The 22286-nt window shown below is 37.7% G+C and overlaps 1 protein-coding gene across 35 annotated transcripts in view; it reads left to right on the forward strand.

The window, feature by feature from the left end:
• Positions 1–22286, forward strand: part of nrxn3 (neurexin 3) — a 1581531-nt gene that overhangs the window by 487792 nt on the left and 1071453 nt on the right. The gene's annotated exons all lie outside the window — the stretch shown is intronic.

Below are 22286 nucleotides of genomic sequence, written 5' to 3' on the forward strand. Positions count from 1 at the left end.
AACATCTGGAGAACCGCATGATTCCCAACTCTAACTTAAATGCAGGCTTGCCCTATAGTGCATTTTATTGTTATTTGTTTGCTTACAAGCCTACAAGCTTGCATTTAATTAGCAACCTCAGGGGTAAGTACTTCCAAGACGTGAAAAAAAATACTTTTTGGATTAAAAATTTCCATGATCCCCCAGACAGTGTCGGAAATGGTTGTTGCAATGCATGTAAGTCCCTAAAAGCTATTTTCTCCAAGCTTTAAGAAGCAGTAGCCCCAAAGCACATTCAGCTCCTGAAATCCAAAACTAAAAGACTGCTACATCTTCTTTCTCAAATTAAAACTTCAAAAGAGAATGCAAGCCTATTGTTCTGTTATGCCCATTATGCCTGTTATATTCTGTTGGGTCCCATATTGGAAGAAAGTTGGAATGGTTTATTTGTCCTACTGATTTTATGTTGGCTATTAGGATTATGGGAAGTTCATACTAGCAGCCTGGGTTTTATATAAAGCCTGAGAGAGCAGTATGGCTGACATTTGTGTGAACATAGGTTCACAGGGTACCATCCTTTACTTATGTCTACACACATGATTCTGCAGAAATAATTCTGGTAGTCAGTGGCATTAGGCAGAAGAGTTGTATACTTTAGCTATGCTGCATGGATATAACAGTGTACTGCCATTTTATAGGACAGCCAGTATGGTCTAGTGATTTGAATGTTAAACTAGGGACCTCATTAGATGGAGGTCCATAAGTTGGGGCACATTGGGGAAACTGTTGAGCATCACTCCTCATCACCTCTTTACCAACCTACAGTGTTTGCCATCTGTTCCCGGCTTCATCCATCTCTGCCCCGGCTTAGTCAATGAGAACACGGATAGTCATTCCAGAAGTAGCCCTGTGTCATGTGATGGGCTCTGGCGGGCTCTGCCTTGGCTGCGTCTCAGCAGAATCCTGGGATGGGGAAAGAGGTCCATGTGACGAGGTCACAAGACTGGTAGAATCTCTGTTTGGCCATGAAAACCCAGTGGGCAAGTCATTCTCTCAATCCCATAAATAAATATTTCAAAGAAATCCCTGTGATTAGTTTGCCTTAGGGCTGTTATAAGTTGGAAATGAATGACGCAAACAGGAGTAATAAAAACCACTTTATGCTCCATTCTGTGGAAACCTGGGATTTATTGTTTGGTGAGATACTTAGAATTCTCTGCTACAGAGCTCTGGTGCCTTTCTCTGAACCAGACTTCTCTAGAACAGAATTCTAAGTATATCACCAAACACCAAATGTCAGAATTCCTGAGGATAGAACAATAGCAATTGAAATGGTATTAAAAGGCTATAATGATTTATTGTACACTTGAATATTATCACTTCAAAGATTCTTTTCTTCTTAATAGCTTCAAATTAGCCTAAGATTTGAACTATTGGGCCTAAGAACAGCAACTACAATGCTACCTAATTTTTGTATGATTTACTGTTTAGAGCCTTCAGTACATTTGTTCTCTTTTGAGTGACCTAGTCTAACTGCTTTCTGACTCTTGTGAAACAGAAACATAATTAAAAGAGAGAGATGAAAAGGGAGAAAGGTTTATTTTCTTGCTTGAGAGCTTTAACCTTTTCCAGACACAAATAACTCCTTTGACATGTTCCAGTTTTTTCCACTTTTAAAGAATAAGTGCAGACACATGGGGAGAAAATCTTCCCCACGCTCTGATTTTTGTTGTTGTTGCAAGATTGCATGTATTAATGTATACAAATACTGGACCAGCTTCTGAGGGTTTTGTCAGCTTTGTCTATCTTATGTGGAATAGTCAAATATCTCCCCACACTGGGAAAACATGATGTTACAATCAGCAATAACCAAAGGAAATGAAGAAAATGAAAATAAAAGTGTGTACTAAACGAACACAATGTGGTTTTCAGGTAAGGGACCTAAGCTGAGAGTTATTGAAAAGTATCAGATAATGCAGTCACTTCTGTTGACTTAGCGTGGGGCAATTGGTCTGTGTTGTTAAGAGAAAACAGAGTTATTCTTAAAAAAATAACAATTGTGGTGGTTTGTTATTTTCCCAATATGGACATCAAAGATATGGGCTGTAAGCACTTCCACCTGACAACAGGTAAGGCAATAGATTTGGTTTTTATTCTTTTGTTTATGTGTTCAAAGAACTGAGAAAATGAATTTACCAGTTTAGGGACAAGTTGGGCCTATTTTCTGCTGTTCTTGCACCCTCCATCCCTGCTGCCACATATTTTAATTTCATTCATTTGTTCCCTCACTGTGAAATGGCAAACATGAACTAGGATTCAGTGTTTTGGGTGGATTTTTTTGTGTAAATTAAGACCCATCAAATGACAAATGTTAAGACACTCAAAGATAATGTCACCAGCATTTTATAAAACAGATTTCAACGAAACTGGTAACATAACATAATAGGTGCCTGATTACCATCATAACAGAAAATCCCAGCTTTGTTTCTTTAAACATTGCACAATGCCAGGACAACTTTATATTTGGCAGCTTTGTGAGATGCATGACAATAAATGAAAAGAGATTAGTGACTCCGATTGCATAATCCCATGCATTGCTAAGGATGGAATCTTATATGCATTTTACCTGGGGGTAAGACTCTTCAAGCTCAATGGGACTTGCATATCTTCCAACATTTCACAGATGAAAACTAGGACATGTGTGGCCAGGCAAGAGCAGAGGTAGTCAAGTTGACAAAAGTTATAAAGCTAGGATGGACTGCAGCAATTTGCTGTTCCCTGATCCTAAGTGGAAAGAAAGATCTAAGCTCTCTTCTCCACCATCTGAGCAATTGAGGATTTGTTTACACCAGTGGTTCTCAACCAGTGGGTCCTCAGGTGTTTTGGCCTACAACTCCCAGAAATCCCAGCCAGTTTACCAGCTGTTAGACTTTCTGGGAGTTGAAGGCCAAAACATCTGGGGGCCCACAGATTGAGAATCACTGGTCTACACTGACTCTAAATCCCATACTCACAGCAAATGGACTGCTGACTGTCTCCATGATGCACAGTGGTTTTCAATGAGTATCACAAAGATTGTTTTTTTTAAAACGATTTAAAACTTTGCCCCATTTTGTCAAAGTCAGGAGATACTCAGGAATTTGCTGTAAAATCTGGAGTATCCTAGAGTTTGGGGGCAGTCTGGACAGTGGGATTTGATCCAATTTGACTTTATCCTTGCCCGTACATATACTGTACAGGCACCATCACAGTGCAGATAAAGGGTTGTTGCCTATGTTGTTGCTGCCACTCTTAGTCAGCCTTGAAGCTCTGTCACGCTTGGCTTTCAGGTGCATCTCTGCTGATGTCAGAATGGGGCCAGGAAGAAGGAAGAGAGCTTGCTGCTCCACTTCTTTTTGTTAGTTGCATGAGTCCTGACAACAACAGAGGTGCCTACAATAGCCTAGAACTTGAATGGAGCTCTATGAAGTTGTAGTGGCGACATGGAGGAGGTGACCACTCAGTGAATTCAGGACTGCTTTGGAACAGATGAGCCTGGATGCAAGCTACTTTTGCACTTTGAACTCAGTTTTCAATAACTGAAATAACCTGAGGAGAAAATGGGAGGAGGCAAAAGAAACTGGGAGATTTTAAAAGTTGTTGAAAAATTAGGATGGCAGGAGATTAATCAGGAAAATGCTTGCCAGATAAGTTAGAAACTTGCATTGGATTCTTCACAATTACTTCTGCTCATCCATTATTTGCAAATATATACTGAGGTTTGCCATTCTCCCACATGATGAGCCAATAAAACAACCTGGTAGAGGCTGACACAACCTGTACCAATGCCTTTATGGCATCAAAGGCAGCAAACATGAGGCAGCACTGTGTAGGCTTTCATCTAATCATTGATTTGGGCTGCCCTACTCAACACCCCCTCAGGTTTGCCACCATCAATGGCTAGGTAGAGACATTGATACAGGCTGTGTCGGCCTCTACCAGACCAATGTGCATGGCCGAAAAAACCCATCCCAGTGCATGCTTATGGGAGGACATGAGTGCGGATCCAAGGCCTATGCCAATCTCCCCAACATGTGACCACTACAAATACATTCTCCTGGCAGAACAAAACCACAAAATAACAGGGGAGGACAGGGAGCACTTGAAGGCAACTGAGCTGGAGGAGCAGCCTGACTGGATGTGCAGCATGCTGGGATTGGGGAGTGTCAGGCCGAAAGGACAAGATGGCAGGCAGAGAGCAGCACCCGGACCACAACTGCCCTGCCTGGTAAGTCAGGCAGGGAATTTCTGGAATGTCGTGGCAGGAATGCAACTTGGGAATCAACATGAAATAGAGAAAAAATCAGGCAAATACAAGTGCACACAGATACAGAAATAAACACACTGCTTCATGGAACTTGGAAAAGTAACTTTTTTGCAGTCCAAATAGTTGTTTCCAGGCTTTTGACTTCAGTTAATTCTTCCTAAATTACCTTTCTTTTCTTAGGGAGAAAAGAGAAGAGATGCCATCAGGTTTTGGTTCCATATTCTTGCATGGAATGTGCCATTACATTTTTTTAGTGCAAAATACATTTTAAGATGGATGATGATGGAATGCTGTTCTGACAATCAATATAGCATCCGTATTATTGTAGTTGTTCATAAGGGAACCTCGGAGACGGTCTAATCAAAGCTGTCAATTTGTGTTCCCATATCCCATATCACAGTCGGTGAATCAAATAGTCTCTACTTCTTCAGGGCACTTGCCAGTTTTATTCTTTCTTTCGTGCACTTGGGTCTTATTGTGAATAAGGGTCAAATCAGTTTTTACATTTTAAATTATCTTCAGTATTCCCAGGGGTAAATTACCATTTCTTTTCTCTCATGAATAGGAATGAAAGAATTATCAGTAAGCATGAAACAAAATGAGAATTTTATCATGCTAATTAACTGTTACCACAAGAGACACTTGGAATAAGCACAGGCATGCCTTTAGTTGCCTATTAAGAACATGTTAGCATGCTGAAATCTTTCTGACTGGCATGGTAGCTATACCTCCTTTAGGAGAAGAAGCACTTTTAAAATTATTAGGCATGGGAAATGGACATGGAAGATAAATCACCTATGACCTTCCCACCTGGCACTTTTCCAATTGGCCATTTGAAATCTGTAGCCACATCCTCCTTCTAGGGCTCTGCCTTTCATAAGCATTTGGTAGAAATATGATTGATCAAGGATTTCAAACCAATTTGTAGTTATACGGGCTCATAATGCAGGGATGCATGAACAATAAATCACCCAAGTATTTCTTTAGCTGTTTCTTTGAAGAAGATCCATGTAGTTGGCTGCACCTGCCAGACAAATACTCCAAGATGGCCATGGCTTTTATTTAATTAAAGATGGCATTTAAGAGTGGTAGCAAAAAAACAATGCAATGGGTTTTCTTAACCCAATGTCCTCAAAATATGTTGTACAACAACTCTCATATACGATAGATTATGGGAACTGCTAGACAATATATTTTTAGAAACCCAGGTTGGAAAAGACTGAGGTATGTACATGATGTGCCAAAATCTAAGTACACTTTGTGGGTGTCTTTTTATATGGATTGTTAGGAATGGGCAAAATTGGGATTATACAGAAGTGGATATTGTAACCTAAATCCCAGTTCTTAACCATTAATCCCAGGATCCCAAGGATTGTTGCCATGGTCCTAGTTGTCCTCAAGAGGATATTTTCTTTTGAGGTGTAGGAGGGCTTTCTTTCCTATCCTTCTCAATCAAAACAGAATTGGGAGGCATAGGCAATAACTCCCATGCCCCTCAATAGGCAGTTAGGGTTGAGGCCTAAAATGATTTTCTGTATCTTGTTATATGGCAGTTAAAGACATTAACTAAAATCCTTTTCTTTTTCTGGCAGTCTCTTGCTGTCAGCTCATTTTTTTCACAAGTGTTGTTTGCATTGGAAGGTAAGATGAATTGGCACTGAGTACATAATAACATTAGTTAAAATCATGTTGTTGCACAGGGTTAGCAGATATATTTTTAGGGACATGTAACCATGGCAAGGGAAAGCAACTCTGATCAAACCTAATCCTCCAGTACCTTATTTCCTTTATAGACATTGACCCCATGGCCTTTCCCACTTATTGCCACCTTCTGCAAAGCACCAACACTGCCTTTTATAAATTGGGTCATATTTTACTGTTGTTTGGGAATTAGAGTGGAGGAGATTTGTATTCTAAATTCCTCATATGCATTTTTTCCACTAGCAATTTACATTTAGTTCAACATTTTATATCTCATTCCATCCTGAGTATCTTATGAGAAGATAAGTTATGTGCTCTTACTTATCTTCATATACCTGGGTGTCACAATGCATAGTTCAAGTCCCATGATTCAGCTCTAATCTGAAATAAAATAACTTTGCTTGCATATATGTTGTTGACACCGACACTTCCATTACAACATACCCTGGTTCATTGTTTCTATGGCATTACAGAACATGAATTCTGCTTCTCTATGGCCAGAGTCCTTATTATTATTATTATTATTATTATTATTATTATTATTATTATTATTATTATTATTATTATTAAAACTACTGATTTGAAAAGTACTTTCAGTACATAATCTTAATTCTATCTATTTAGAGTCATTTTTTCTCCCTGTTGCTTTTTCCCATTGGCAGTTGCTTCTTTTCCTCCTGACAGTGCTGTAGTCCTGAGTAAGGAGTAAGCCCCATTTCTAGGGGCTTACTTTTTACCTGGAGTAAGCCCCTGGAAATGGGTTTAATAGTTAATCTGAAATTTATCACATAGCTCTTTCTGAGAATAGAAAAGAGAAGAGACCTCAAAGGTGCACAGAGAACAAATATATTAAGACTGAATATGTTTTCAAGTTATAGGATTCTCCTTAAAGGATATTTATGAACTGAATAAAATAAAATGTACAATCTATCAGTGTCAAGACAGTTATTAAAATATTCTTATATTAGACAATTTTACTATATACTGATTTGGGAGTAAGCCACACTGAACTCAGTGGAACTTTCTATTAAACTGGCATACAGAAGAGTTTTCTGTATTTTATTTGTTTGTTTAACTTATACCCTGTTGGCACTAGACTCAAAAGGATATTTTAAAAAACAAAAACAAAATCCATCTAAAATCTTATTTAAAAATATTAAACATAGACAATTCTATTAAAATCGCCAAGCTAAAACAGTTTAAACTACATTTAAATCATAATTAAAAGATAAAAAGAAAGAAATACAGTGCACTGTATTCCTGAACCAAACGAACAAAATAGTAAATTCTGTTTACTAGCTGTAAACAGGACAGGTCAGAAAATTTATTATAAATTATTATAGCATGAAAAAACAATAGTGAGGCTTAATTTTCCCCCAAGAGTACTAAGAGTGGAAATTGTAGTTTTTACTAATGACATACTGAGCAGTGGGATGTACAAGACAAATTGCTTTGCATTAATCCTTACTTTGTTGAAATACTGTGGGGTACATGTGAAAGTACAATATTGGAATGGTAAATTGGTATATAAAAAGGGGACAAGCACTAATAAAGTAGTGGAAGGAAATCAGCAGTTTGGAGTATTGTGCAACTTCTACCCTGTTTCCCCGAAAAATAAGGCCTAGTATAGGTTTTGCTGAATTGCTCAATATAAGGCCTCCCCCGAAAGTAAGACCTAGCAAAGTTTTTATTTGGAAGCATGCCCGGCACCCGCCAAACAAAACACTATAGCATGCAGGATTGATAAATGTACATACCAGTTGTATATGGAAATAATGGTAGTAACAAGAAATTCTTGACAGAAGTCAGTTTGTCTGATTTGGTTATGTCGGTTTGTGATCACAACTACTGTACAGTATATAATAAATGTTCTTTCTCTTTTTTTTGTTCAACAATAAATGTGAATTCTTCTTCATGGAAAAATAAGGCATCCCCTGAAAATAAGGCCTAGCGCATCTTTGGGAGCAAAAAATAATATAAGACACTGTCTTATTTTAGGGAAAACACGGTATAGTAAAATATAGAAAATGAAAATCTTTCTTTCTTATTCTGTATAATTCAAAATGAAACTGATTATATGATTGTGTTGCCACAAAAATCCTACTAAGGAGGACTGGAATTTTTCATCCATACTATTCAAATGTTTGCAACCAATCCTTCTGTACATCCCTCTTTCATTATTTGACCAACTTATTAATTTCTCTTAAGAGCATTAATACTCAAGGTGTGTGGGGAATCTTTCGCCCCATGCCCCACATCGCTCAACTTACCTGGGACCCCATCCTATGGGGGGAAGTGTCCACTGTCTGGCTTTGCTCCATTGTTTCAAAGGCAACACAGGAAGCCTCCCATGTTGCCGCGGTGGTGGTGTACGTTGCTTCCTCTCCCCTTTCGGCACGGAGCTGGAAGTACACATACATTGTATAATGAACTCTGTGCCGAAAAGAGAGAACAAGCGGCATATGACAGGTAAAGTAGCCCATCTGAAGAAGTCATAATTGTTAAGATTTAAGCCATAGTGTGCGAGTACTAGATCATCTACTGCCAACTACTGCAGGTAGTCTGTTAGTTCTACTTGCATACAATTCAGTTTGCAAAGTCTGAAAAGTATACTATATTAGCATTGAACATTCCAACAATGTTTCCTCGTTAATGCTCCAAATAGGATATGGATTTAAAAGGCTGGATGGCCATCTGTCGGGGGTGCTTTGAATGCGATTTCCTGCTTCTTGGCAGGGGGTTGGACTGGATGGCCCATGAGGTCTCTTCCAACTCTACTATTCTATGATTCTATGAAATATAGAAAAAGATAATGCTTTCTGAAACAACAAATTTAACAAAGTGGTCTATAGAAAAGGAGAGATCATAGCCAGCCTGATCGCAAGTTGCTGAGGGACTTATGATCAAATACATAGATTTGTTTGGTAGGAAATATAGATCCTGGACAATTCCTCCATTACTCAAGTAATATGTTCTGGGAAGATGTTTCTAAAATCATTCTCGCAACTGTGGGTTGCAGTAGTTATAGCTATCAGACTCATCCCAATGCCCTTTCTATGTGGAATGATTTTCAAAAATCTATTCTACAGCATTTACCCTGTCCCCCATACTATTACCATCTATATAAAACCGATGAGAAATATCAGCAGGAAAAGCAGATGTCATGTAGTGAACTGAGTGTTGGACTTTGGCATGGCCAGATTCAAGTCCCCACACAGTTATGGAAACCCACTGAGGTGAGCTTCGGCATGTCACAACTCTTGATTCCTTAGTGGAAGGCAATGCAAAACCCCCTTTGGAACAGATCTCAACAAGAAAACCATATTACAGATTTGTATTAGGATAGTCATAAGTTGGAAGTGGCTTAATGGATACAATAACAACAATAATCAGAAATTATATTTATAGGCATCAATATGTTAATGATATGTTCTGTGTTGTTTAATAATCAAGCTTTGGAATTCCTATAACATTGTCTGAGATCATGGTTGAACAAGAATGAAAAGCAGAGACCACATCAATAGACACCATCTTGGTCAGTAATTCGTTCTTGCCAAGTAGTTCATCCTTCAATAATCTAGAGGCAGAGGCTACATCAATAGACACCATCTTGGTCAGTAGTTAATTCTGATCAACTATTTCATTTTTCAATTATCCATCCAGTTTCAGCTGCTTGTGCTCTCCTTTACAATTCCTATTCACAATTAAGGACCACTTCTCTATCCAGACTTTTTTTTTCTACGAAACTAGTAGGTGCCTCTGGTTAACCCTGTTCTTAAAACTTACATTTGTGCAGCACTGCATCCAGTCGTGGATAAAGAAAATCCAGTTAGTATTCACATGATGTAGTAATAGTAAGTTTGGCTTATTGTAACATGCATTATAAGAGCATTTCAATTGGTACAAATGTTAGTGAGCTGCATCTAGATTTTTGTCCAGGTTTATTTTTTCAGGCCAAGCAATTTCAGTTAGCCTTCTGCAGGACTTTTCTTTCTGTGTTAATACACAAAAAGGGAGATGGCAAGGCTGTGTATGGCAGCTCTACATCCTGTGGCTATCAGCATTTCCTCTGTGAGTTACCATACTACCATGATTACTCTGGAGCTCAGAAAGGTCACTATTTGCATTGTAGTTCCCAAAATCCCACAGGTAGCAGGACTGGTGGCCATTGGATTAGGAGGGGGTTGAAATTCTATGAGATGTAGTACTAAAATAATTTCTGTGGCATCAAGCCATAGAACCTCAGGTAGCCTGTATACCCTTCCAAGAAATTAGCATCAGAACTGGAATGATAATTTTTATCCTAAGGTCCCTTCCACACAGCTTTATAAAATCCACATTGAATTGTATTATATGGCAGTGTGGATTCAGATAATACAATTCAAAGCAGATATTGTGGATTATCTACCTTGATAGTCTGAATTATATGGCTGTGTGAAGGGCCCTAGCTCTCTCATGTCCTCCAGTTGCCTTGATTTATCGGAGTTATTGATTGATTCTCTGTATTCCAAATTTTTAGCTGCTTTTCTTTCTTCTCCTCCCACTTTATCACTTCATCCTCAGCTTACTTCAATGGCTATAAACAGAGTTCAAAGTGCAAAAGTAGTTTGTACTTAGCAGGAGGGAGAGGTATCTTTTTCATAGTCTTCAGGCAAAACCAAACCGCTGCAGCCTCTCCTAACTTATGAGTTCCTTCCTCCTCATTAGAAAAAATTCCCATCTTGACTGTACTCATATGCTGCTTAGCCACATGTCCTGGTTTTCATCTATTGAGTATTAGAAAGTATGCTCTTGGCTCCTATGTTTGATACAAGTGTGTGCAGTTACTGTTCATTCCTGCATATTATTTTAATGGATACTTGCAAACTGGGAGCAAAAGATGCACTCCCCAAAAATCTGAGTTCTGATCCCATGGAGAGGGATCCACATAAATATACACTCATATCACTCTCCACAAGTCTCTTCCATGTACAGATTTCCTTCCCTTCATCCTGTTCCAAGTTAGAACAGCAATAACTTTTTCTGTTTACAGAAGATCACTAGAACCATAATGGCTTTAAAATATTTAGACCCTATTACAATTGTTGGTGATAACAAAATCAAAATGTTTTGACAGTTTCCGTTCCAGGAATGAAAATTTCTCCACAATATCTCTAGGATGGATGCAAATTACTAACTGTGGAAGCAGTGTGAAATGATAAGCCATCTTTAAGATGGAATTTCATCAAATTTGGCACATGGGTGCCATTTTCATATAGCTCTGACAGAGATATTTCAGCTGAGCTGATACATCTCACTGGCTGGCAGGCAGAGTAACATGACTCCAAGTCAGTCCCCCTGATTAAACTGCAAAGAAAGGGAAAGAGTAAGTTAGTTTTAATCTGCAATGGCTGCTTTACTGAAATAATATTCCAGTTAAACTAACCACACTCCTGTGTCATACTTCTGAGAGAACACTCATGCTTTTCAAGACTTTGTACAGTTTTTACTGGATGTTTCCCATTTTCATATTATATTTTTCTTCTCAGGGCAGCTTGAAAGGCTTTGCTTCAGCTTTTCCCTATTTTTTGCTTCTGTCATGTGTTTTGAAGAATAGCCTTGCATTGAGTGAAATTCTTTCAATCTTTATTTAAAGAGACAGGTGTTCTTGACATTTTAGCAGAAAGAATTCCTTTCTCCTAGCTGTCTCTTTTTGTAAACATCTATATTATGCAGTAGAATTTCCCCAAGATATATATCAATACATTATTTTGGACAGTTCATTGTCAGGCATATCTATTCAGTGTTTCATTGAGTTGACTAAACATTGCACTAGGTAGGTTTTATTCAAAAGTAAACCAGAAGCAAAACAATAGTATGCCAGAGTTTGGAAAGTTAGTTTTGAGAAGAATGAATATAATGACATGTTGAAGCCATCTACGGTACGAATGACTTCAATGTATCATGACAGCCATTCTGTTGTCTGCTGCTGTTTAAAAAAGAGGCCAACACAAAGAAAATGACCCATTTATAAAGGATTCGTTTGAGTTTTAAAATATGAATACACATATTTAAATTACACCCTTTGCAACGAGCAGGTCAAAAGTGTTTTATTGTACTTACTCAAAGACAGGAATTCTGTGACAATATAATCTCTAGTAAAAGAAACAATACAGTATCAAAAATGAAGAATTAAACTTTGAGAACTCATATATTAGTTGAAATAATATGTTTTCCTCCTGAGGAGACCCTTGTCTTTATCACTTGGAGAGCAGGAAGGAAACCATAATATTGTCTGTGCTAGGGTTGACATAGAGGGAGAATTTGTTGTAGTTTATTTTTACAAGAACTTACCAAGGAATAGCTGCAGATATCCCTCAGCTAGCAGAGCTCTGAACATGTTGGTCAGGTGACTCTGGAAGTTGTAGGCCAACAAAGTAAACAAAGTAAACTAATAAAACTGTTTAGTTTTATAGGAATGTCTGTGCATCTCCAGACATATTACAGCAGTAAAATCCTAAATTGGCTTTTTCTTTGTGACGAGTATTCCATATCTCTTAGTCTTAACTCTTAGACTTAGTCTTAAGTCTTAGACTTAGCCATTGGTCTGGATACATAACAACTAAGCAGTGTTTGCACAACTTCTGACACATTAAGCTGGGCCAAATATTGCAAAAGCCTTTTTTTTTTAAGGGGCGAGTGCAACTATGAATTACTCAATCAATATTGCTAGTAACTCAAAGTTGATTTTTTTTGGGCTCTAAACTGAATGCAGCCTACTGATCACTTACTATTTATAGCCTGCGAAGAGCTTACATTGCTGTCTCTCTTTTTTCAGTGTTAATCACAGTGTTAACCATGCATTATTGAATACACTGTGCTAAATATATTACCAATGAGCTCATTGTAATTTCAGCAGGTGAGCTATGCCTTACTATAAGCTTTTTCTAGAATGTAGATTTTTGTCTCCAGCTTGAACATGGAAAGTAAATCATCCCAGGATTGGAAACCCTGTGTCTATTAGGGTTGTATACAAATTCCTTCTGAGCTTTTGGGCCAGCTTTGACTTACATAAGCCTATTTTTTCTTTTCCTCAAGACTACCAAAATTAACTGGTTAGTCTAAAAGGGATACTTCCATGTGAGGTTCCATTAGATCTTTGACTTTGCAGTGGGAAGACCTCAGGCAAGGATCTGTAGGAAAAGGTTGTTCCCAAAGAAAATGATGTTCTGCTAAAGCAGAATCTAGGTATTCCATGGACCTTTGCACCCGAGGCAGTATCACATATGCTCTTTACTACATAAAATCTGTGATCATCAAAGTTGTCAACATATATTATATATGCATTGCATCTATATCATATTGTACAGATGATTCTGCAATTCACTCAGCAATAATTGAACCAAATAAATGCTTAAAACACGCTTAGCATCATAAAAATGAAACCATTTATATAGGTTAGTTGGATCATTATGCACCTTAGAAATCTGAGACTTCAGAATTGGAGCACTAGTTTGATTTAGTAAACTTCCTATATAACTATTACTTATACTTTGAAATTGGACAAGATGTGATGTCTGACAATGTTTTATTGCTGTTCTGACACAGTCATTACTTGCAAATGAATAATAGCTAATTTTATGAGACTTCTGATATTATTTGGCTATTTGTTGGTTGTGTAAAAGTAGATAGCAAGACAGTTTGTCATGTCTGTGACACATTGGCAATCATATCAGCAGTATCTTTCAACTGACAATTTTGAATGCAAATTGGATCCTCTAATGCTGTTAAAATTATATTTATTATATGAGTTTTCCTCTTCAGAGTAGGCTAGGTTAGATGGTATCTCTCCCCCGCCTCCCCCCGAAATATATTATATTGGAAATCACTGGTAAGAAAATAGTGTCAATAATGCTGTTTGATACTGTTCTAAATGGTCCCGAGTTAGCTGACCTATCACTTTTTATGTTACTACTGGCATTTTTCTTCAGTGTATTTTTAATGTATTTCCCACGTTTGCTCCAAAGGGAAAAAACCCCCAGGATTAATCTATATACAATTGGTTGGATACAGGTTTCTTCATAAAAGTACCAAAACAAAGATAGCTCTTGAATAGCAGTGCATGCCTAAAACTGAAATGCATCTTCAACGGATTTGAATGGCACTGTTGTTAGGACCATTTTAGGGCAATAGTTATATGTATGCATAACATATATATTATGCATAACTCTAAAGTATTCCTAAAAGTGAGCATGAAATTATCCTGAAGCAAATGGAACATCACTTCTACAATGAATCAAAATTATGTAATTGTAGAAGCTATATATATGGTTGTGAAAGCTGGACGGTAAAGAATTCTGATAGGAAGAAGCCCAACTCATTTCAAATGGGGTGCTAGAAAAGAGTTGTATAAAGACAATGAACTTCTAAAAGGACAAATAACAAATCAAGCCTGAAATTTCCCTAGAAGCCAAGGTTATACTTTGGGTATATCATAAGAAGACGTGACTCACTAGAAAAGACAATAATGATTGGCAAGGCACAAGTCTATCCATGCAAGTGGATTTCATTTCTTGAATAGGATTTCCCTTTGTTATTCTCCAACCAAGCCACCCATTTCCCAAGCTGCTGTGGTGGGCTCTATAGTTTTTGGGGTTAGATTTGGAGGATACATAGAGGTCTGTATGTAGGGAATGTGTTCTGGCAGCTTTATTTGCTATGCTGATGGTTGAGCAACACTGGATGGAAGCCTGTATGGATATTTTTAAGACTTCCCATACTCTGTGTTGTTGTGCATAAATTTAAGCTTTGTTTGGTGGAGCCCCCGGTGGCACAATGGGTTAAACCCTTGTGCCATCAGGACTGCTGACTGACAGGTTGGGGGCTTGAATCCGGGGAGAGTGGATGAGCTCTCTCTGTCAGCTTCAGCTCCCTATGTGGGGACGTGAGAGAAGCCTCCCACAAGGATGGTAAAACATCAAACATCCTAGTGTCCCCTGGACAATTTCCTTTCAGACAGCCAATTATCTCACACCAGAAGCGACTGCATTTTCTCAAATCTGTCCTGACACAAATAAAAGTTTGTTTGGTCTCAGCAATCAAATAATATGTGTAAATAATGTCTTGGTTAGAGTCTCTTTAGATGATGAAATATGTTATCAATTTAAAGTAATATTGAGTCATTTATTGCACAATCTTTCTGCACTTTAAAGTGTCTGGAGTGCCTTTTGTTATCCCTCCTTGCATATGAAAGCATGGAAGCCACTGTTGAAGCTTGTCATTTTACCATAATAGATTTATCACATGCCAAACAACTTTTCAGACTGGGTGTATTTGAAAGCCTATTCAAGGATCATTAATGAAATCAAATATTGACAAATGTAAAACTAGAAATATAAGAAATGGGACTGAAATAGTAGAGAAGGGGCTACACGCATGTTCACAGAATTAATATATATGTGGCAATGGTAGTATTCATGTGTATTTTGTATTGGGTTTGATTACAGATGTGAGCTATTTGTTGTATGTATCTGTCATAATGTATATCCTTTGGTTTATTTGTGTGAATTCTAGACATTGGCATACTGCTTCTTGAATATTGTCCAATATTCAAGGAGCAGCTTGCCATTGCCTAGAATTCACACAAAAATTTCTGCTATTATTAATATTATTATTATTAATAATAATTATTATTATTTGCATTTCTATACTGCTTTTCTCACCCTTAGGGGGACTCAAAGTGGTTTACAACATAATAAATGGCAAAATTCAGTGCCTCACATATGTATAAAAATACATCACATATCTAAATCAAAAACATATAACTTTAGATTAAAACCATCAAATCATCAAACATAGATATGCATGAAACATATTACAGCAATTAAGGTAGATCCCTTTTCTTCCCCCACTACCATCCCCCATCTCCCTCTCCATAGACTTTCAACCCTTCTTTTTATATCCTCCCTGCTCCCCCAGGGAGCAGGATGGTGGAGGTCCTCTATGGCTGAGGCCCCCACAGACGTGGTCCTTTTATGCACCAGCCTCTGGAGGCAGGCAGGTGTTCTTGCTGGGCCTTGCTTCACAGAGTCATTGAATCACAGGGCCAGGGCCTCATTTCTGCAAGGAGTGAGTTCCAGGAGCTGAAGCAGAGGCAGCAAAGAAAACAAAGGCTGCCTCTTTCCTCAAAGCCCCTGGTGATGGTACCTTCACTCCCTTGATGGTCCTCTATGATTGAACTAGATTTACTTCCCTGTCGTCTGGTTTCACATTACTCTAATAATGACTATCTTCCAAGCTGTTGCATGAGATTGAACTATGGTTTGGAGCTCAGAAAGCTGTTTTAATTGGATTTATTTCTGAGTAGATATGCCTCAATTTAGGAAGTACTGGGTATGACTGTTGAGTAAACTGAAGTAATTCCAGCCATTGCCCATTTTGCTTTTGCTCCTACGTTTTCCCCTTAATCCCACCTTCTGTGGGTATGCATTTCTTGAGACTATGCCCAAATTGGAATTCAGTCCCCAGACTACAAAATGATCCCCACTTGTGTTATGGAAGGTGATATCATTGCCATAGCACTTCCCCCACATAGCTAGAAACACACATGTGGAAGGATCATTATGTCCCTTCATTGGTATATGTGGTATGACTTGGGACCATGAATGGATTATTCTGCTCCCAGTAACAAGATGTAGAAAATGCACATCAATCCTGTTGGAAACTATATGATCCTTAAGAAGTAAACATATAGAAGCATTTAAAGCTACATTTCTGCTAGCACATCTACTGCATCATTTGTCTTTATTTTAATTGTGGGTACATAGGAAATGTATTTTGGCTTTTGGAAACGGTCCTGTAGATCTTTAAAAACTACTTGAAGTAGGCTTTTGCGTGGTTGTATAGAGATTACTATTATGTCCATACATATACCTCTACTTCATTTTGATAAGTGCTTGTTCAGTTTCAGTACCCTGCTTTAGCAAACTGTTTCCACAGTGTCTTTTCAGGTTTGCTTCAAAAGAGAAAATTATGGCTGTTTCTTATTTGTCACCTTTTTGCCCATAGAAAACATAAGTAGAATACAAGTAAATATAAAAGAAAGCATAATAAAATACTAGGAGTACAAAATCTAAATAATAATAACACTAATTTAAATCCTTCAGAGAGAAAATGCTGCTTCTGTCACGACAGTACATTTACACTGCTTAGCTATTAGGTAGGAGCATTATAAAGCTAACCAGCCAAATGCTTTTTGGGGAAAAAAGTATATCGTTCCCTGATACTCAAAGACAGCATTATTTAATATCTAGGAAGCTGGTTTCCCAAAAGAAGCTGTTCCTGATAGCCATTCACCAAGAGCTTGATGCACTGCAGAACTTGGAGACATTTTGGATTCCACTACAGCCCCAAAGGGTCACAATACACTACTGCAGCTGCCATATTTGAAAATTCAGTGTGATAATGAATCACTCCTACTCCCTTTTAGATGATAGTGGTTTTAAGGTGATTCCCTAAAAGGTTTAGCCACATTTATTCAGTCTAAGCTGCAGGCTTGTTTTAATATGTTTATTGGTTCTAAAATGTTTCAGGAAGTTTGGTGCATTTGAAGGAGTTTTTGAGGGCTGCTCTGGACTTTTGGATTACATGATTGCCCCTCTGTGGCCCCTTCTACATTGGCTGATGTAATCGGGTCGCAAATCTGTAATTGTAGCAGTATTAATTGACAGGATGGTGCAATATCGCTGCCTTGCAGCGTTTTAATTTTTGTATACTTTTATCATGTTTTAATTGTTTTGTTTTATAGTATACTTGTTGCTGGCCCTCGTGGCAGAATGTAAGCCGCTCTGAGTCCCCTCGGGGAGAAGGGCGGGGTATAAATGCATGTAATAAATAAATAAATAAATACACTGCCATATGAATCCGGATTATCTGTTTTGAACTGGATTATATGGCACTGTAAATGGGGCCTGAGTTAAGAGGTGGATCAACAGATTACTCCCATTTGCAAGAAGCAAGAACATAATGGGGAAAGATGATGATGATGATGATGATGATGATGATGATGATGATGATGATGATGATGATCCTGCTCTATCTCCCCAAGGGGACTCAGGGCGGCTGATTGGAGTGATGAGCAGTCTGCTCCATTCCAGCTCTTGTGGATGAATTTCACAGATCCATTCTACAGGATAATGTATACCAGGAACATTTGGGATCCAGTAATTTATAATTTTGAAATTTTGCATACTGTATCCAATTTGAGAATTAAGTCTAATTTGGCAAATATCTAAGGGTGTGTATTTCTGAAATATGGATATGTATGCATCTATGAAGAGATATGTATGGCAGCTGTATGCTAACATTAATAACTAATTATGTTAGAAATAGTATGTCTGTGTGTGGGTTTGGGGGTTTCAAATTTACATAAAACATATATTTTGGTTAGGCATTTTTTTTAAAAAAATATCTCAAGAATAAAATCAACTGGTTTGTTCTAATCTGCTCCTATTCTGCGTGTTGAATCAGGGAAGACTGTTAGCAATTTGTGCTACGCCTTTTTGCCTTGGAGACCTCATAACATAAGAACAATTTTTCTCTGCTCTTCTGTAAATAATACCAAACAATGGGCAAACTTTGACAGCTCCTGTGTTGATCTGAGCACACCAACTGCTGTGGTGAGAAGGTATCTTTAGAATATAAAGGGGGAAATTATATGTAACAATTTCAGTGAGAACCTCCTTTTAGGGAGTGAGCAAGCAGTCTTGGTCTGATACTGTGATCATTAATATTTACCTGCTGTGACTTTATGGGATGTATAGTCCCTGTGGTACCGCATATATATAGAAAGAGACTGCATCTATCAATAGGTTCATCACCGGTAATGACACAGTATGGTTGTGTATCTTTTCTGAATCTGTCAAGTATGTCAGTCACTCACTTGGTCTCCATAGCTGTCTAATCTTTTTATCATTTTATTGATCTGCACACATCCCACAAGCAGGGGAGAAATGGACATCTCAACTTACTCTATAAATAGGCCAGTAATCTGTTTGCTATGACTTCATGTTGCTTTATCTGAGCAAACGTTTGTTGTTGTCTTAGAGGCAGCATTTCACATCTTCACTGCCCATTGCATATGTCCTTGAGGGGTGTCTTCTGCTGAGGTTATACATGCGAGGAAATATTGCAGAATTAACTACATCCTCTAGATTTTTCTTCACACTCAATTTTTTGTTTAGTTTCTGGATGAACTTTTTCTGAACAGCTCCTGCCAAGAAAATCCTGTGAGATGTTCTCTTTTGGGTCGCCATAAGTTGGAAATGACTTGAAGGTGCACAACAGCAAAATCTGTTTTAAAACTATATGCAGGCCAGAGTTTCAAGAAAAGATTCATAGCATTCATTTGTTTAACGAAATTAGGCCCTTGTATTATTATATCAGCAAGCAGCAAAGAATGACGTGTTCCAGGCAATGTAAACTTCCCCTGAAAGCTGCTGGTAAATATATTTAGCAGTCAGTAGTTTTAGCCATGGGAAATGTCCAGAACATGATAACAGGAGAAACCTATGGGTGTATTAGTGATACTTGGCTCAGTGTAGCAATAGTGGAAGGAGTAAGGATGGAAATATTTTCCACTATTTACTTCCATCTTAAAAATAAGAAACCCATCATCTGGGGAACTCTGTGAGGAAAAAAGAACTTGGAAGCATGAATTACAAGCAGTTTGCACCTAACATTTGCATATCCCAAATTACCCAAAGTTTCTGGATTACCCACATTTTGGTGCCGGGCTGTGGCGCAGGCTGTTGAGCAGCTGCAATAAATCACTCTGATCATGAGGTCATGAGTTCGAGGCCAGCCCGTGGCGGGGTGAGCACCCGTCAATTAAAAATAAAATATAGCCCCTGCCCGTTGCTGACCTAGCAACCCGAAAGATAGTTGCATCTATCAAGTAGGAAATAAGGTACCCACTTATAAAAAAAAGTGGGGAGGCAAGTTTAACTAATTTACGACCTGGAATGAGGAAGTGCCATCAGAGTGGATGATGAAGCAGCTGCTCCCCCCTGTGGCCAGAATCGAACATCCCTTCAGAATAAGATTAAATTGCCTCTGTGTCTGTCGGTCTCGGTCTCTGTTAGGTGTTTATGGGCATTGAATGTTTGCCCTATGTGTGTATAACGTGATCCGCCCTGAGTCCCCTTCGGGGTGAGAAGGGAGGAATATAAATACTGTAAATAAATAAATGTACAGTAGAGTCTCACTTATCCAACCTTCACTTATCGAACTTTCTGTATTATCCAACACAGTCTGGGTTCATTGAACTGAATTTTTTAAGGATTTAACTTCAGAATGTTGTTCAATGTAAATTTATTTTATGCCATTCTGTCTTTATTTGTAATCAATTTGTTAGTAGTCAGTGTTTTGTAGTCAATCTTTTCAACACATTGTGATGTTTTGGTGCTAAATTTGTAAAGACAGTAATTACTACATAACATTACTGTGCATTGAACTGCTTTTTCTGTCTATTTGGTGTAAAACATGATGCTTTGGTGCTTAATTTGTAAAATCATAATGTAATTTGATGTTTAATAGGCTTTTTTTAATTCTTCCTTATTATCCAACATTTCTGCTTATCCAACATTCAGCGGGCCCGTTAATATTGGATAAGCGAGACTCTATTGTATGTAAGTACAAAAAGAGAAATTTTCCTCACTCAAAATAATTATCATGGGTTTCTGAAAAAATAGTTTTTGCCTGAAGATTGTGGGGTTTAGGGAAAAAATATTCTTCACATTTAAAAAGCAACACAATTTCCAGAAGATTGCAGTTTTTTTGGTACAAAAATTAGTGTTCAAAAACTTCAGAATTGTGATCAGATATGTGGCCTTCTGGAAAAAGGGTAGCATGTATGGGGAAAAAAGTGTGTGTGTGTGGGTTTGCACAGAATCATGCTTTTCATGCAACCACATCTAATTGTTCACAACATGATTTCCTTCAGGATGCAAAAATACTTCAAGATGCACAAATATTCAGTGAGAACTATGCAGCAATATTTGCTATCTTTTCTAGTGGGGATAAAACTGCAAAGATTGTTTGCCCTTACATGCAAGAATGAAATAGGATGCTGTACTAATTTCCCTGGGATATTGTACCAATGGATATCAATACCAAGCTCTATGAGGAACAGCCTAGGGAACTGGGTATGTTTAATTTGGAGAAAAGAATAATGGGGACATGACAGCCATGTTTAAATATTTGAAAGGATGTTCTATTGAGGAGGGAGCAAGCTTGTTTTCTGCTTGTCTGGAGCAATGGGTTCAAATTGCAGGAAAAGGGATTCCACTTAAACATTAAAGATGAACTTCCTGATGGTAACAGTTTTACAACAGAGGAATATGTTGCCTAGGAGTGTGGTCGAATCTCCATCTCTTGAGTTTTTTTTTCTCAATATAAATTTTATTATATAAGGAATAGGGAGAGGTACAAAGTGGATATAGAACTGGGGCATTTTTAATATTTTACCTTATCTTCTTTATCTTTATCTTATTTCATTGCTATCTAATAAAAGAAATGTTTTTATGATGTTAAAAAAGAAAAGGGGGGGAAGAGAACATTTCTTTCTAAAACAGAAGGATAGAAAAGTAGGTGTACAGTGTTTTGAAACAAAGGCAATAGAAAAGTTGAGAAATTGAAAATAAAAAACCCTAACTAATATTTCCTACTCTGTCTCTGCCGTCTTCTTTGTAATCAAAAAATCTATTATTTTTTGTCATAAAACTTCTTATCTCTGGAAAATTAACTTTCCAGGATTCTCTGGATATCATTATGGATTCAGTTATTCTTGTCACTAACTTCTCTATTTTTTCTTTTCTTGTTTTCCTTTTTCCCTATACTACAATTTTTTCCTTGATGCTATCGAATACCCAATATTTTTATTTTATCTTCTTCTTTTAAATATTCAATAAATCACTGCCATTTTTCTTCAAATTTAGAAGGATTTGGTGATTGTATAAACCCAGTCAATTTGTCCATCTCTAATTATTACTGCATTCGATTTCTTCTTCAGATTTGAGACGATCTGTATAAATCTGATCAATGTGTACATTTCCGCCAGATCAAAAGCTCTTCTCTTATTTGGCAAAGTATCTTAATGGTCCTCATTCTTGAAATTGTAGATGATCATCCAATTCTTCATCATGTGGAGTGGTCTACTGCTGTGATTTATCCAGGATCTATCGAGGTTGCCATCTATTCTTGCCTCTTGGATTTAATTTCTCATAGAAATCCTGGGCCTTCATGACTGATGTTAATGCCTTTG

Source organism: Anolis carolinensis, chromosome 1, assembly GCF_035594765.1.
Source record: "Anolis carolinensis isolate JA03-04 chromosome 1, rAnoCar3.1.pri, whole genome shotgun sequence".
Lineage (NCBI taxonomy): Eukaryota > Metazoa > Chordata > Lepidosauria > Squamata > Dactyloidae > Anolis > Anolis carolinensis.